This window comes from Canis lupus, chromosome 2 (genome assembly GCF_048164855.1).
Source record: "Canis lupus baileyi chromosome 2, mCanLup2.hap1, whole genome shotgun sequence".
In the NCBI taxonomy this organism is placed as follows: domain Eukaryota; kingdom Metazoa; phylum Chordata; class Mammalia; order Carnivora; family Canidae; genus Canis; species Canis lupus.
Window position 1 is genome coordinate 69404367 of NC_132839.1, and position 16780 is coordinate 69421146.

At 39.5% G+C, this 16780-nt stretch overlaps 2 long non-coding RNA genes across 5 annotated transcripts in view; both read right to left on the bottom strand.

Annotated features, from left to right (window-relative positions):
* The window catches only part of LOC140610468 (uncharacterized), a 35512-nt gene extending 33758 nt beyond the window's left edge, over window positions 1-1754 (bottom strand). The window contains exon 1 of the long non-coding RNA XR_012012116.1: window positions 563-1754. This is a non-coding gene — a long non-coding RNA (uncharacterized lncRNA). The remainder of the gene's footprint in view (window positions 1-562) is intronic.
* Window positions 1755-2631: 877 nt separating this feature from the next.
* Window positions 2632-16780, bottom strand: part of LOC140621128 (uncharacterized) — a 104989-nt gene continuing 90840 nt past the window's right edge. For 3 of the 4 annotated variants that reach the window (XR_012020869.1, XR_012020868.1, XR_012020856.1), the window contains one exon: window positions 2632-3108. This is a non-coding gene — a long non-coding RNA (uncharacterized lncRNA). The remainder of the gene's footprint in view (window positions 3109-16780) is intronic. The other variant, XR_012020865.1, reaches the window with a different exon arrangement.

Consider the following 16780-nt stretch of genomic DNA (forward strand, 5'->3'; position numbering starts at 1 on the left):
AAAAAAGAAAAGGTGCTTCAAATAGAGACTTGTAAAGTGCATGGAAGACTGAGTTTGTTCTTTCTCATTCTTCTGCCATAGGCAGGGCAACATGCCTGGGATTGCTCATGTTGGAAGTTATTAGGGCAAAGGGCATCGCAGATCAGCTGACAGGTGCTCACTTCCAGCCAGGATCAGCACAGCCTCCTTGCCTACCTGAAGCTGCCCCCAAATGCTTGAGTGAGTCCAGTATAGGTCAGATAAACCCTACAGATCATGAACTAAAAAAAACATTTGCTATTGCATGCCACTGAGGTTGTGATGCAACAGTTGTGTGACAATGTAAATAACTAATACAAATTGAGTTACAGGTGAAAATTAAATTTGATATAAATGCAATGATAAGTACAAGTGCTAGGTGTGCAAGGGGAACATAAGAGCACTGGTAAGGGGAATGTGACAGACAACTTATTTCAGACTTTATACTCAGTGAAGAGTTCCTGGAAGAACTAAAATAAAGGTTCTGGAGAAATCATTTCAAAAAAAAAAGAAACAGGATATATGTCAGGGAAGTATTTCTTACTTATATCTAGGGACCTGTAGTATGCCTGGATCATCCTCTCTGCAACAGCCATGTTTTTGAAAAGTTGTATGCAAATCCAAATATAATACATCTAATCTTATTGTTGCAGCAGCAGAGAGTTCACTAACTAAACAAACTCTGAGATGAAGGTTCTTCTTCTTCTTCTTCTTTTTTTTAATGGAAAGAAAAAAAGCTGGAAAGTGAATTATTTCCAAAAATATCTATTGCATGTTGACTCCAAGTAGATAGGTGCACCTGTATAAAACATAAATATGCGTCATTTAAAATTTTAAGCAGGACAAGTTACTCCTGCTGGTTGCTAATTCACACATGTCTGTATTTTGAATGTTAGCTTCCTACATTTTTATACAAATATTAATTGTAACTATAGCATTTAAAATATTATTCTCCATAATATTTACCTTAAAACACATGTTTGCATTTTTTTTCCAGAAAATATTTCCCTGGGAAAATGCCCAAAATCACCCGTCAGGGTCAGAGTTTTTGTTCCAAAAGCCTGAATTCTTCACCAGCTCCCCAAGAGGCAGGCTTTGAGACGAAAACAATCACATGTAATCACAAAGATGTCTGTGTAATCTTTCTTTATTATTATCAAACAAATTCTTTGTTGTGGCTGGTCCTTTATCTTATTTTATGGGTAGTAGACATGAACTCCACTAAACTCTCTCTTGCCATCAGTCAAGAAAGGCTTACTTCCTAATAATCCTTGGGTAAAGAAGGATTAATTGATTTATTATGCCTAATCTTGCAGCGTGGATTTATTCAGTAAGCAAACACAGCCGTGTTACGTGGGCTCTGTGTCAGGCTCTGGGGATGCTGATGCAAAAGCAATGCACTCTCTGCCCTCAAGAAGCTCATGGTCTGTTCTAGGAGAGAGGTGAGTATGAGGAAATTAAAATAAAATGACAAATACTAGTGGGATCTGAACAGCACTTTGAGAATAAGGAAGAGGAAAAGGTGAAACAATTAATTCTGAAGTAGAGATCAGTAAAATACTTTCAAAGGGGTTTTATCTTATGGGTATTCCTAGGTTCTTTTTATTTACCCTTCATCTACATCAGCGCTTGGCAAATTTCTTTGTGAGGGGTCAGATAGTAAGTATTTTAGGCTTTGTGGGCTGTAGGGTTTCTGTTTTAACTACTCAGTTCTTTCCTTGTAGAGTAAAAGCAGCCATAGACAATATGTAAAAACACGAGTATTGCTGTGGATCAAGACAGTTTTATGTATAAAACCTCAAGGCAGTCTGGATTTGTCCTGAGGGTTGTAGTGTGTCTACTCTTGTTCTCCATGGGCTTTAAATGCTGATGTATCTCCCAAGTACCCAAGTACTTAGTAGGGAGGAACATCCATACATTTATTATTATTATTATTATTATTATTTATTATTATTATTATTTTAAGTAGGCTCCATGCTCAACATGGGGCTGGAACTCATGACCCTGAGATCAAGAGCTGCATACTCTACCCACTGAGCCAGCCAGGTGTCTCTATACATTTAAAACTCAAGGAAAACAGAGTATAATGCTATGTGAAGTCAGTCAGAGAAAGACAAATAACATACAATTTCACTCATATAAGGAATTTAGGAAACAAAACAGATGAACAAAGAAAAAAAGGGGGAGGCAAATAAGGAAATAGACTTAAATGCAGAGAATAGACCTGTGGTTACCAGAGAGGAGGGGATGAGGGCATGGGTGAAACTGATGAAGGGGATTAAGAGTGTGCTGATCATGGGGCACCTGGGTGGCTCAGTCAGCTAAGTGCCTGCCTGCAGCTCGGGTCATGATCCCAGGGTCCTGGGATTGAGTCCTGCATCGTGTTCCCTGTTCAGTGGGGAGCCTGCTGCTCCCTCTCCCTCTGCCTACCTCTCCTCCTGCCTGTGCTCTTTATCTCTGTGTCATATAAAAAAAAAAAAAAAAATCTTTGAAAAAAAAAAGAGTACATTTATCATGCTAAGCAAATCATATTTTAAATAAATAAATAAATAAATAAATAAATAAATAAATAAATAAATCTCTCAATCTTGAGATTCCCTTCTCTGTATTCTTTTCATAGGTGTTCTGTCCCATGATCTCAAATGCTTTCTATTTGCCAAATGTATGTTCCCAGACTTGATTGTTCTTCTGAAGTCCAGAACCACTTAATAGGTGCTTGTCAAGCATTTTTCTCTGGGCTATTTTTCTGTTCTATCAAAATTAGCAGAGTTCATCTTATGGTCTCCCGAAACCTCTAGGCCAGGTCTGGTCCTGAGTAGCTTTTTGCCTTTCCACAAACAATAATCCCATCCACCCATTTGCTCAAGGTGAAACTGGAAGTCAAAAGTAGCACCTCCTTCTCCACTAATCATTTGTGCATTCCCTAAGTTCCGTTCACAGCACTCCTTAAATTTCTCTAGTGGTACCACCTGAGTGTCTCTCCAAGGCCACACCTCAGTCTTGTCAACATCACTTCTTCATGGACCACTCCAATGTCTTTGTATCCAGTCTTCTGGCATCCACTCTTGTGTTCTTCTTGTCTTTATTCATCTACCAAACAGAGGGACTCTTTTAATAAAACCTCCTATCATGTCATCCCTGCTTTCAACCTTGCAAAGGATCCCTGGGGTCTACAGATAAGTACAACATCCTTGTTACTCTTTCCTGAGTCCTGACTCTTACTCTCATGCTGTAGCCTCAGCTCCTACCCATGCATATGAAGATTCATTGCTGCAGTAAGAAATTAGCACAAACTTAGGGACTCAAAATAACACACATGCATTACCTTATCGTTCTGGAGATCTGAACTTTGAAATGGGTGTCACGAAACTAAAGGTATTGGCGGGGCTGTGTTCTTTCTGGAGGTTATAGAGAAAAATTTATTTTGATGCCATTTCCAATCTCAAGAAGCTGCCAACATTCTTGGTTGTTGGCCCTCAGCCAGAAATTGCATCTGGTCCCCACTCCCCCATATCATCTCCATCTCTGACTCTGCTTTTCCTGCATCCCTCTTAGAAGGACCCTGTAATTCCACTGGGTTTACCTGGATAATCTGCAGAAATCTTCCGTCTCAAGATCCTTAAACTTAATCACATCTACAAAGCTCTCTTTGCAATGAAGGCAACATATTCCCAGTTCCTGGGAAACATGGACATCTTGGGTCAAGAGGACATTATTCTGAAAACTATACCACACCTTCTTACTTATCATGCTCCTGACACATTGGCCTTTGGTCTCTCATCTATTCAAAGCAGCTACCTCTTCCTCCTCCAATATCCCCTCTCTCTAGAATTCTCTTTAACTCTATCTTTGGCTAAATTCTTATCTCTCTTAACCCATGAGCATAAATGGTCTTCCTCAGAGAAACTTCATTCAGCCCTTCCCTTCAATATTTTTAAATTAAGTTAACCCTGATTTATTCTCTTATACGCTATACATTTTCTGTTTTAACACTTTTTACTGTTGAACTTAAATAAACCATGACATAATTGTCTCTTTCAACATTAGGCTCCCCATCAGAATGTGAGCTTGCTGAGGGCAGTGGCAGTGTTTTCACTGTTTGTGGTTTACTCTTTGCATTTCACAAAGTGATGAAACCACATACATGTTCACTAAGTGTGTGTCAAATGGATTAAAGGGTTACTGAATAAATAAATGTATTGATAAAAAAATGACTGTTTGATCATGAATTTAAAGAGTATGTGACAGGTGGCAGATGATCAGAGAGATCAAAGTATATGTTAGGGGACTAAAATATATTTTATCTTTTGTAAAAATCTAGGTAAGTGAACATTATATATTGGGGATTATAGATAATTTGAAAGGACTACAAGGTATATTTTCATAGTTAGCAATGGTCAAAGGGGGACTAAGAGATTAATAAAGATTAGATCATAAACTGCCTTCATCATTTAAGAAGTTCTGAGCAACAATGAGTACCTGATAGCCACCCTAATGGGGCCTTACGTAGCGCAGGGTTCTAATTAGTGTCTGGAAGTAAGGATTTCCAAATCCGACTCAATAGTTCAAAGACATTAGGGCACTGGGTTCACATGTGTGTCATTTCCTTGGCTTTTCCCTCATTATTGCAAGATGGCTGCTAAAGCAATGAGCATGATTAGACTGCCCAAGATCAGCATCCCATCTTCGGAGGGCGAAGGTGGGAGGACAAGGGCCCTCTTTTCAAGCTCTCTCTAATGTAAGGAGATAAAATGTATCTAAATTCTCAGTAGATTCTTCTTTTGTTTACAGTTACCAAATTTAGAATTAAAAATAAAATATGCTCAGTTAAATGTGACTTTTCAATAAACAATGAATAATGTTCAGTACAATATACAGGACATACTGATACCAAATGCAGTAGTTTGTTATTCATCTGAAATTTAGGATTTAACCAGGCACTATATATTTCATCACAGAATCCTGCCCTTGTTTCATTAGGGAGGGCAGGGTTACAACTCACCCTTAGACTAGTCACAGATAACTAACTATGGATGCAATTACTATCATTGACTGACTGAGCTTACTTCCCTGGGCACATCGCCAAAATAAGGGTGCCATTAACAAGAATGGGAGGACTGGTTTCATATGAAGAACCAGCTGTGTCAGCCACAGGGTCTGAGTAAATTGGTAAGGCAGATTTATTTTATTCTGTAGATAATGTGGAAGTATCAGAGGATTTGAGCAAAGGAATGATGTAATTAATTTGAAAGTTTTTATAAAGATCTCTGGTTTGGTTTTATGTGAGATGGTGATTAGAGGAAGGGGTATCAGATATGAGGCTATCCCATTAGCTGTGCCACAGAATGATGAGGTGGTGTGAACCTAACAATCATCAGAGGTATTTAGAAACATGTAAGAGAATTCAATATGCCTATTTACTTATTATAGTTGTCAAGATTTCAGACTGTGGAGTTCAAATGTTTGGCGTTATATCCTGACTTTGTTATAAGATGTCTGTGTCACCTTGAGTAAGTTACTTTATCTTACAAGCCTTAGTTTCCTTTATCTGTAAACAAGTAGATAATAAAAACTGTGATTTACTATCGGCATTGAAGGAGGTCATTCAAGTCAAGTGCTCAGCAAAGAAAAGAAACAGTATGCACTGAATAAATCTTAGGTGCTTTTATCAGTTTGGGTGTGACTCTGGGTTTTCTTGTTATCATGGATATGACTGATTGGATGTGGTGTGTAAGGAAAAGGAGTCCCTCGAATCTGCTCCACCCATAACTGCACCCTCTCAGATGAGGCCAATCTCACCCTTCAGTCCTCAACCAAACCCTTAGTGTCAACACTGACTCCCACCCAGTATCCAATTCTCCAGGAACTCCTAATGATGCCACACTAAGCACAACCTTATGCCCAAATCATACGACTGCTCCTTTCTGCTCCGCTGAGCTTGGTCTGAGCTGCCCTTTCTAGTCTTCCTCTCCTGGCTCCTGTGAACACTGTCCTGCTTCCTCCTCCTTCCCCCTCTAGCCTAGTAGTGTATTCTCACACAGCTACCAAGACACCAAACACCATGTCAGATTAAGCTATTTCTTTGCTCAAACCTTACAATGGCTTCTCATTTTACTAAAGATGCCCAAGCACTTCACTTCAGTGGGGACCACTACCCTCTGTAGGGGGCCAGAGGATGCTCTGCTTGGCTCTCTCCACTCCAGACACCTGGACTCTCTCTTTTCTCCCAGTCCCTAATGAGAACCTTGGTCCTGCTTGATCCCCCTTACTTAGGGCATCGTTTCCACAGGTATCCAAATGCTTAACCCTCTTATTTCTGTCAAGATTCTGCTCAAATCAAACCCACTCACTGACATTGACCTCAACTAATGTACCTATAGTTTCAAACTACACCAACCTGGCTTTCAAGATTGGTCTTATCTATTTTGTTTGTTTATTTATCCTATAGCCCTTTTTACATCCTAACGTATAATACAATTTGCTTATTTATTGTAATTATTATTCACTCCTTCCTTAAAATATTAGCCATTTAAGGGCAGACATCTCTATGTGTTTTACTAACTGTCGTATCAAAAAGCCCAAAACAATGCCTCACATATATTGAGTTCAATAATATTTTTAAAATATGTATACTTGGGGATCCCTGGGTGGCTCAGCAGTTTAGCACCTGCCTTTAGCCTAGGGCATGATCCTAGTCCTGGGATTGAGTCCCACATCAGGCTCCTACATGGGGCCTGCTTCTCCCTCTGCCTGTGTTTCTGCCTCTCTCTCTCTCTCTCTCTCTCTCTCTCTGTGTCTCTCATGAATAAATAAATAAAATATTTAAAAAATAGATAAATAAAATAAAATTTATATACTAAATATATATTATATATATACACCAAGCTTTGTCAGACTACATACATGTCATTTATTCTTGTTCTTTACAAATTAAAAACTAATAGCTATTCAATGTGTATTCTGCACCATAGTTTTGATTTCTGTACTTGTCTCATTTCATTGAATCACTATGAGAACTTTGTGGTCTGCATCCTTCTGTAGTGGTACATCATAGCCAAAGGTACAATCAGCCAACAGAGAAAATCTTCGGATCTCAAACTATAAATCAAGGCTTCATATCTCAACTCTGCCACTTACTAGGTGTGATGCCTTGGACAAGTGACAACCCTCTCGCCCCCCACTTTTCTTGGTGCACAGGTTTTTTCATTTGTGATGTGGGGGCACAATATTAGTATGGACTCATGAGATTGTTGTAACTATCAAGGTGTTAACACATGTAAAGTATTAGGATGACATCTGAAACAGAGTGTACATTAAACAAATGCTAGCTATTATCTTTACAATAAATATTTTATCAATGTTATGCATTGTAAACCTGAGGCTCAGAGAATCCAATTAACTTGGCCAAGGTCAAATAGATAATAAGTGGCATTCAGGACTCTGGTTCCCAAATGGTGTTTTTAACCACGATGCAACAAGAAACACAAAAGGAGGAGCCCTTTGGGGGAAAATATAATGAGTTGAATTGTGGATTTCTGTATCTTCACCCCGGGATATTTTCTACCTAAATTTAGACTTCCTAGAGAATATTGAATCTCTGACTATATATTTAATTTTCTCTCCAAGCTGGCATGAAGCAGACTTGATCTTTGGAAGACAGCAGGGTTCATGTGATTATTTTCCCAGCCTTTGCCAAAAGTCAGTCATTTAAAAGTCTTTGTGGCACAGGACCAACTGCTTTACACATCAGCTGCTCTGTGAAAAAGTTGAAAATGTGATAGATTTGCTGACAAGCGTATTTTATGTTTGATGTGCATAAATTTTTTGCAATGATAAAAATAGAAGCAGTTAAGAGTTACTGAGTGGCTTGTTTTTCCTTCTGTCTCTTGAATATTTTGATCTTGAGATAGAGCAGGTGTCTTGCTTGTTTTCACCTGTATTCTCCAGTTTTAACTTCTTCAGTATGCATTACTTCATTTATAAGGAAGTATTCACACCTACTATGTGCAAAATTGAGTTCTGGGTGTTTTGGTAAGACATTTGTTACTACAAATATCGCTTTACAATCCAATAGAAGAAATTGAAAACTATGTATTTCTCAAACCTGGTATTAAGATCCCAGGACAAGTCATAGTCATCCCTCATCTGAGGCATTGCAACAGCCTGTGAATGTTCTCGCTCAGATTATCTAAGTCATTCTGTTCCCAGTAGTCAAAATGATTTTACAATATTGAAAATCAGTATCTTTCTTTCCTATAGAAAGTGGTATACTGGCTTCCCATTGGAGTAAAGTTCAAAATCACCCCATGACCAGGAATGCCATATATGATCCCACCCCTTTATGTCTCTCTTAGCTAACCCCACCATTGATCTTCAACTTCCTCACCTCATTCCACCACAATAGACTTTTCATTCATCCCTCAAACATTCCAAGCTAGTTCTTGAATCAGAACATCTGCACTTACTGTTTCTCTACATTCATTGTATGTTTTCACAGATTTCCATATAGCTAAGTGCTCCTCTTTATTTATGTTAGCTATATTTTCTTCTTTTTGAGGACTTCCCATAATCCACATTTTAAGTTATTGGCAAGGATTTTGTCCCCTTATTCTCTGCTGAATCCTCATTGTCCAAACTATGGGTCACATGGTATGTGATCCATAAGTGACTATTGCTGACTGATTGATCGAATAATTTACTATAAATATATTTAACAAGAGTGAGAAATTAGAAGTGCCAGAAAAGAATCATAGGGAAAATTCTATGGGATGCCATAAGACGGAGCAATCATACTTGAATGGCTATCATGCACTGGTTTATTGAGAAAGAGTTGATTCTAGAATAAGAATTATTTATCAATGCTATTGTTATAGATAATTATACAGTGTTTTCTATGTGTGAAACAGTATCCTAAGTCTGTTCTATAGATAATCTTATTTAGTAGTCATAAAAACCCCATGAGTGGATACTCATTTTATAAGTGACTGGACATGTCTTAATCTCTTTGGGCTACTATAACAAAATGCCAAAGACTAGGTAGCTTATAAATAACAAACACTTATTTCTTGCAGTTCTAGAGGGTAGAAGTCTAGGATCAGGGTGCCAGTATGGTCAAATGAGTCTCTTTTCCACATCACAGATTTCTTGTATTCTCACATAACAAAAGCAGCAAGTTAGCTCTATAGAATATCCTTATCAGGCCACTAATTCCATTCATGAGGGTGCCCCCTTATATGAACCATCTCTCAAAGGCCCCACCTCCTGACACCATCATAAAAGGCATTAGACGGGTGCCTGGGTGGCTCAGCTGTTTAAATATCTGATTATAGGTTTCTGCTCAGGTCATGACTTCAGGGTTTGAGATGAACCCCTGCATCAGGCTCTACACTCAGTGGGGAGTCCACTTGAGATATTCTTTCTTCTTCTGCCCCCCTCCAATAAATAAATCTTTAAAAATAAATAAATGGCATCAGAATTCCAACATACAAGTTTTGGAGGGACACAAACAGCAGGACGGAAGCTCAGAGATGCTAGTAACATGAATAAGATCACACAGCTAGTGAGCAGCAGAGCCGGAATTTGAAACTAGACAGACTCCAGAACGATGCATTCAAAGGCAACATTGTACTCAGTTTGGACAAGTAAGGAGAAAAGAGAAAGTCAATCTAGTTGGAAGGATAAAAATACTATAAAAATACGATCAAAAGCAAGGAAGAGAGAATGTACAAACAGTATTTTGGGAATAATGTCAGGTTAGAACCCAGTGGATGAGCAAAAGGAACAAGCATGCAGTTGAAAAACATGTTGAAATCAAATTGTGAATGCCAGGCAGGGGATGTTGCAGTAATTTTATAAAAAAATGGAAAATCTTTGGGAAAGGAGTTGGCATGATTGACCTGAGCTTTACTAAGATTATGGGGAGAACAATTAGGAATTGAATTAAGTTCAAACAAGAAATAATTGATATTTATTATACTATTAATATTTTCCCAAAGTATTTTGACCTGAAAATATCTCATTTGTTCATCAACAATCTCTATATTATCACAGTCAGTATTACAAACTCTATTTTGCAGATAAGAGTAATCAAATTAAATTTAAAACCATCTGCTCAGAAGGGGTGATTTAAAATGTCCAAGACTGGAGTGCCTGGGTGGCTCAGGGTCTGCCTTCGGCTCAGGTCATGATCCCAGGGTCCTGGGATAGAACCCCATGTTTGACAACCTGCTCCGTGGGGAGCCCACACAAAAGACAATATATCTCAGGAGTGTGAATGCTGGAACCGGAAAACTCTTATAAAGTAAAACAAATACATGATGACTGTTTCATTCGATTGTGCATTTTCACAGATACAGAAAATTGACAATGGTTAAGTCCTCACACCTAAAAAACTTGAGAAAGCCACCTTCCCCCTTCACTGAGAAGAAGGTAAGAGGATGGATGGTGAAGACAGGTGAGGGGTGCCAATACCTTCCAACAGTGACTTCATCAAGGATTCAGTGGTCAGGTCCCAATTAAATCCTTCTCATTGAAGAAGATTCTCCATTGCCCATTCTTACAACCTACCTCATCCGATTTCCTGCTCCTTTCATTGCCCTTTTGATCTGATTTGAGCAGGGATCAAAAGTACCTCCGGATACCAGATCAAAATTCCAGTGTGTCTTTGCAAGCTGTGTGAGCCTGGGAAAGCATCTTCTCTCCATCTGCATTTCATCTCATAGAACACAAGCAAAATGATTTTTAATTTGAAGAATCTTTTAATTAACAATTTATTATATAAATGCATGGAGTGCAGTCAATATTTAATAATAATTGCAGGAATACTAGCAGATATTATTTGTTGGTATATATGGATGCTCCAAATGTTAGGAGAAAGAGGAATCATTAATTTTGGGTGAATGAATGGTTATTTTTGAAACACTGCTAATACGGTTATGCTATTTTTCCCTTTACATTGTTCATTGATTTTCTATTGTTTTATAAAATTCTCTCTTTAGTCTTTCTTCCTGGTTACTTTACGCCCATCCAAGAGTGTTGTCAAAGTTCAATAACATCTAGTAGAGTGTCCAGCAAAAAGCAATCATAAACCAGTAGTTCTGACTTCTGTTAGACAGGTCACATGCACTTGCTGAACCTCAGTATCCTAATCTGGAAAACAAAGGTATTTTTTTTGTAGTGATGTAATAAAGTTTGAAAATCAGTGCATGGAAAACTGCTTCTCACGTACCACAAGCTATTAGTTTCTCTTCCTTCTTATTCTTCTGGCTCTGGATTATTGGAAAATACTATTTCTCTTTAGCTGTCTCAGCAGATATTTTCAAATCTTTTGGGGACTCAATTCCTAACCTGGTGAAGCATCAGCAAATCCATGGGCTAATAGATGAGATAAGTTGGGCTGGATTCAGCTTTTCTACAACCATCAGTAGTCCTTTCACGATGGGCACCTCCTTGCATTTACTCATTCATGTGCATAATTCATGAGTTCAATGCCTTCCATCCTCATTCAAAGTGAAAGTAGTTGCAAGTCCTAAGCAATCTGCAACCACCCTGCTTCCCAAAACCGCTTCCTGAACTCATTTCCTATCACTCCCATTTGCTTGGTGCCAGCCACCTCGTCTTCCTGCCTTTCAGGAATTTTCCCACTTCTGTCTGGAGCTCACCTATTCAGGGATTCCTACACCCTGTCTTCACCCAGAATGTCCTCTGCCCTTTTTCATTCTTACTCTTCTTCATGGGGCTTTCTACCATCTGACCTACTACTTATTTTACATAATTGTCTGTTACCTCTCCTCATCTGTTAACCTGCAAGGCCCATGAAGCCAGGGCCTTGGTCAGTGGGGTTTACTGTGTCTGGTATGTAATAGTTACTCCATATGTAGCTAGTGAATTAATGAACAGATGCATTCAACAGCGTCCATTGACAACCACTCTGTGCAAGTGGCTACACTATGCTGAGTGCACAGAAGCATAGCCCACGGCAAGCTCCATGAAGTTGAAGAGAGTGACATTAAATAAAATAATTACAGGGGCACTTGGGTGGCTCAGTGAGTTAGGTATCTGCTTTGGGCTCAAGTCATGATCTCAGGGTCTTGGGATTGAGCCCTGCATCGAGATGCCTGCTTAGCAGGGAGCCTGCTTCTCCCTCTCCCACTCCCCCTGCTTGTGCTCTCTCTCTCTCTCTCTCTGTCAAATAAATAAATAAGCTTTAAAAAAAATAAACATTATAACAGCCTTTGCTCCTCATGGGCTTCTGCCCCTTAAATCCAGACAAGGACCTGCTCCTGGTCTGCTGTTTGTTGGAGGACGCTGGATCCTGCAGGTCTTCTGCCTGAATGTGGCTGATGCAAGGCAGCAGCAGGAATTTGGAGGGTGTGGGAAAGGGAGGAGCAGGCCAAGTTCCCTTTCCTCTCTGCCTGTGGCAGTGGCTGCATCTCCTCCTGCAAGTGAAACTACTCTTTGCCTTGATTCTTCAATCTGGGGTTCCTAGCTGCTCCTGGCTGGTGATAGTGTGTGCATGGTCTCACTTCCCACTGATTTGATTCTCTGCTCTTGCAGCATTGGTACAACTGATTATCTGTATTATATTTTCTCCTTTGAAATCTGAAGGATTTCTGGCTGTTTGTTTGGGTTTTTCCTTTCCACTTTGTTTCTGGTTGATGCACCATCATCTTTGAGTGCTTCTTCGAGAAAGCACAGAGCCTGAGACAACCCAGGACGGGGAACCCCTGGGCCCCAGGGAAATGTCCAGGGAGAGGCTACCTGGAAGCAGTGGCCTATTACTCCTTCATGGATCATAGAGTGGACTCAACAGGGAAAGCAAAAGTGGTGTGCTTTTCAGGCACATATGAAGGCCCAGTGCCAGGAGGGAGTAGGGACTTTCAAATAACAGAATGAATGGCTCTATATCTGGAGCATAAAGCACCAGATGAGGCAGGAAGCACTGGTCAGCCATCCCGGGTCTTCATCTTGCAATTCACATCTTGCAATTCACACAGTAGGTGTTCATCTTGCAATTCACAGGTTTGAAACATGGAAGGTGAAGGTGGTAACTTCATCTGATTTGCTCCTTCTAAAGGTGTCCCATTACAATGGAAACAGCAAATCAGGCTGCTAGGGGACCAGGAAGGAGGCCACTGCAGGGCAGCAGGAGGTCGTGGTGGTTTGGACCAGGATGGGGACTTAGATGTAGACAGGAAATGAAGAGCCTGACAACAGCCAGGTCTGGACCCCTCTTTTCATACTCCTTTTCACTTTCCCAGACTGCTGACATGCTCTGGTTGTCCCTGTGGTCAGGGCTGCTGCCAGCACCATCGGCTTTATTTTTATGTTGGTGCCTTAAAGACTTCATCTCAGAGATAAGAGGCTCTGAAGACAGTGAGAAAGGCAGCCAGGCGAGCAAATGCTTGCCTTCACTGTCTCCTCTGCACAGACTAACAGGAGCAGAGGTTCCAAATAACATGAAGCTGTGAAGAAAAATTTGCCACACTGCTCCCCTTTCTCATGTGGTGGCAAACCGCTTCCTAACAGGCCAGATATGATTGTTCTCATTTTGGGCGTACTCCATCTTTTCCATGCATGGACTTGGCTCCTCAGGTTTGCTTACGTCTATGTCTCTGGGCATTTCCAGGGTCTCTACAACTGTTCCAGGGCCTTTGGCAAGGACTTTGGAAGTGACTTCCATTGTTTCTTGCAATGTTCCTTGTGGTGCAGGAGCAGTTTGGTGCCAGAGCAGAGAAGTAGGACCAAATGACACCGAATAATAAATAAGGCAATTTCATAGTTGGTAAAAATGCTGGGAGCTCAAAGCCGGTTATAAAAAAGGTTCTTTATTGAGGGCATGCCCTTACTCAGTGACCCCAGAAAGTTCATGGAGAAGCAGAGAAGACTGGCTTGTGGTGTGTAATAGTTACTTACATGTATCAAACAGTAATAGCACAGGTGCCAGGCTAAGACTACTGCACACATTATCTCAATCCTCTCAGGTGACTCTTTTGAGGAGAGTTTTTTTTTTTGTTTTGTTTTGTTTTTTTTGTTTTGTTTTGTTTTTAATCTCCACTCTTGTGGGTTAAGAAAATCACTTCAGAGAGATTAAGAAATAGCATGAAATCACACATCTGACAGATAATTGGGGAGGATTTGAACTCAGACCATCCTACCTATCTTTGTTCTTACTATAACCCCCACAACCTGAGCTAGTATGAGGAACAGGAGGTGTGGAGCCTCACTTAGGATCTCCATCTGACACCTCTTCCTCTGCTTTGCCAGCTGTGTGATGTCAGGCAAACAGCTTGGCTTCTCTGGGCTTTAATCTTCCTTATCTGTGAAATACTACTATTACTAACGTCTGGCTTGAGGTGTGGGATTCTACAAGATGCAAAGTTCTGCAGAAGCTGCTATGAGCTTGGGTAGAGCCTGTACAGCATGGTCCTGTACTCAGTACTTCCCACCTTCCCCATATGTTGACCCAGGCCTTGCCTCTTAAAGAACTGTGTGACTCAAAAAAAAAAAAAAAAAAAAGAACTGTGTGACTCTCAGTGAGTCGTTTAAAAACTCTGAGTCTTACAAGCACAAAGTAACACTAAGCCTTACTTGCCTAGAAGTGTTGTAAGGAGGATTGAAGAGCAAAACTGTAATATAGAGCAATCCATACACCATAGGTGTTTATTTTCCTCTCCATAGGTAGACTTCACATTGTTTCTATTTAAAACATTTAAGTAATAACTGCTCTGTTCTACTTCACTGTATCAGATGAGATTATTCCTTTGATATAATTAACATATACTGGTAAAAAAAAGCCCACAAAAATACTATGTGGTGCTAAGAATGACTATCATTACTAAATTATTTTAATCCTTTGGATAATTGTAAAGAATGAGCAATTAATGCCACGTACTAAATTACTTAGTGCTTTTCAACTTTACTTATTCATGTATTCAGGGCCCTTAATTTTATGATCCATTAATTGTTTTTACATATAAGAGAACAGGGCACTTTTGTCTAGTCTGTTTCTAAGAATTGTTGATCCTAGCAGAGTGGAGACATTTTTTTTTTTTTAAATAAGCTGTAACTAGGGGATGTGAACACAAATTAAGAAACCCTAATATTCATACCACCTCTTCTCTTCATCACATCACAATTATTCCACGTGCTAATGATCAAGCTCCCCATTTCCAGGTGATTGTCCTATTAATGGCATAAAGATGGAAATGGGATTAAATATTTGCACTAGGGGCTATGCTTAATTGAGTTCCTTCTCTGCTTATTGCAAGCTTTGGGTTTTGAAATTAAAGCCAAAAAATGATGCCATTTAGAAATATAGCTAAAATTAGAAGTCTTTTAAATATGATAACAAGTCTATAGAGACTTGGACTTTACATTTCACATTCAGACATGTGGTATAATTTTAGAAACAAAGCACATTCCATTTCTAATATTAAAAAAAAAAAGTATCCAGATTATATTTAGCACTCATGTTGTTCCAGAAACGATCAAACCCTGAGGAGGGAAAAGACAATATATACCCTAAAATAGTTTATTTTTTTATTTTTATTTTTTTTTTCCTAAAATAGTTTAATATGCAACATTATCTCACTTAACTTACAACACATTTTGAGAAAGGCACTACCATTATCCCTAGTGTCAGGGACAAAGCTGCAGTTTACACATGCACTTAAGTCAAGTGCTTATTATGAGATCTACAGGGATATTGGATCTACTGTTTGGCAGGCGCTATTTTTGTGCTTAGGATGTGTCTCTGCACAGAACATGCACAGCCTCTATTCTCAATCTCCTATTATTCTAGTGGTGCAAACAGATCATAAAACGTTAAATATATAAGGAGGCAGACAACCAAATTTGTGTTAAACACTGAGGGCTGAACACAAGCCAGCGATGGGAAGACTCTGGAAGAGCACTGCAGAGGGAGAGACAAGAAGAGAGACAAAGGAACAAGATAGGAGAAACAAAGCCAGAAAATTGGCTGAAGCCAGTGAAGAAGGGGAGCCAGGCAGGGAGTTAGACAGGTGGTGGGTGGGGGGCAGATCCTGCAAGACTTTGTAGATAACAGCCAAAAACTCCCATTGCATTCCAAGCATGTGGGGAAGCATCAAAAGGTTTGAAGCAGAGTGGTTATATTTAATTCTTTCTAAAATTTACTTTGGCTATTATTCTCCAGAAAATGGATGACCGAGGGCAAAAATAAAGACTCTTAAGGTGGCCCAGGAGAGAGATGATGTCAACTTGTTCTAGAATAGTGGGAGCAGAGATGGATCTGAGACTTCGGTAGTTTCCAGAAACAGGGTTAATGTTCTATTGGATTTGGGAGGATGAGGAAAATGAATAAATTGTGGATTTTCTGTGTAAACAATTGGATCTGTGAGAATTTCATTAACTGATTAAAAAAAAAACTGTGGACACAGCAGTTTTTCATTTGTTTGCTTTTAAAAAATATATGGCACAAGAGATTTAAATTGTTCCATTTGAGCAACTTTTTTGAAATATAAAGCTGAGATGTTCAGTAGAAAGCTGGGTATGTATGTTTGAAATTCACAATGTTTGTTTGGCAGATACAATTTGGGTGTTCAACTTAATTTTTTTTTATTTTTAAGATTTTATTTATTTATTCACAAGAGACACAGAGAGGGAGGAAGAGACATAGGCAGAGGGAGAAGCAGGCTTCATGCAGGGAGCCCGATGTGGGACTCGATCCTGGATCCCAGGATCATGCCCTGAGCGAAAGGCAGGCGCTCAACCGCTGAGCCAC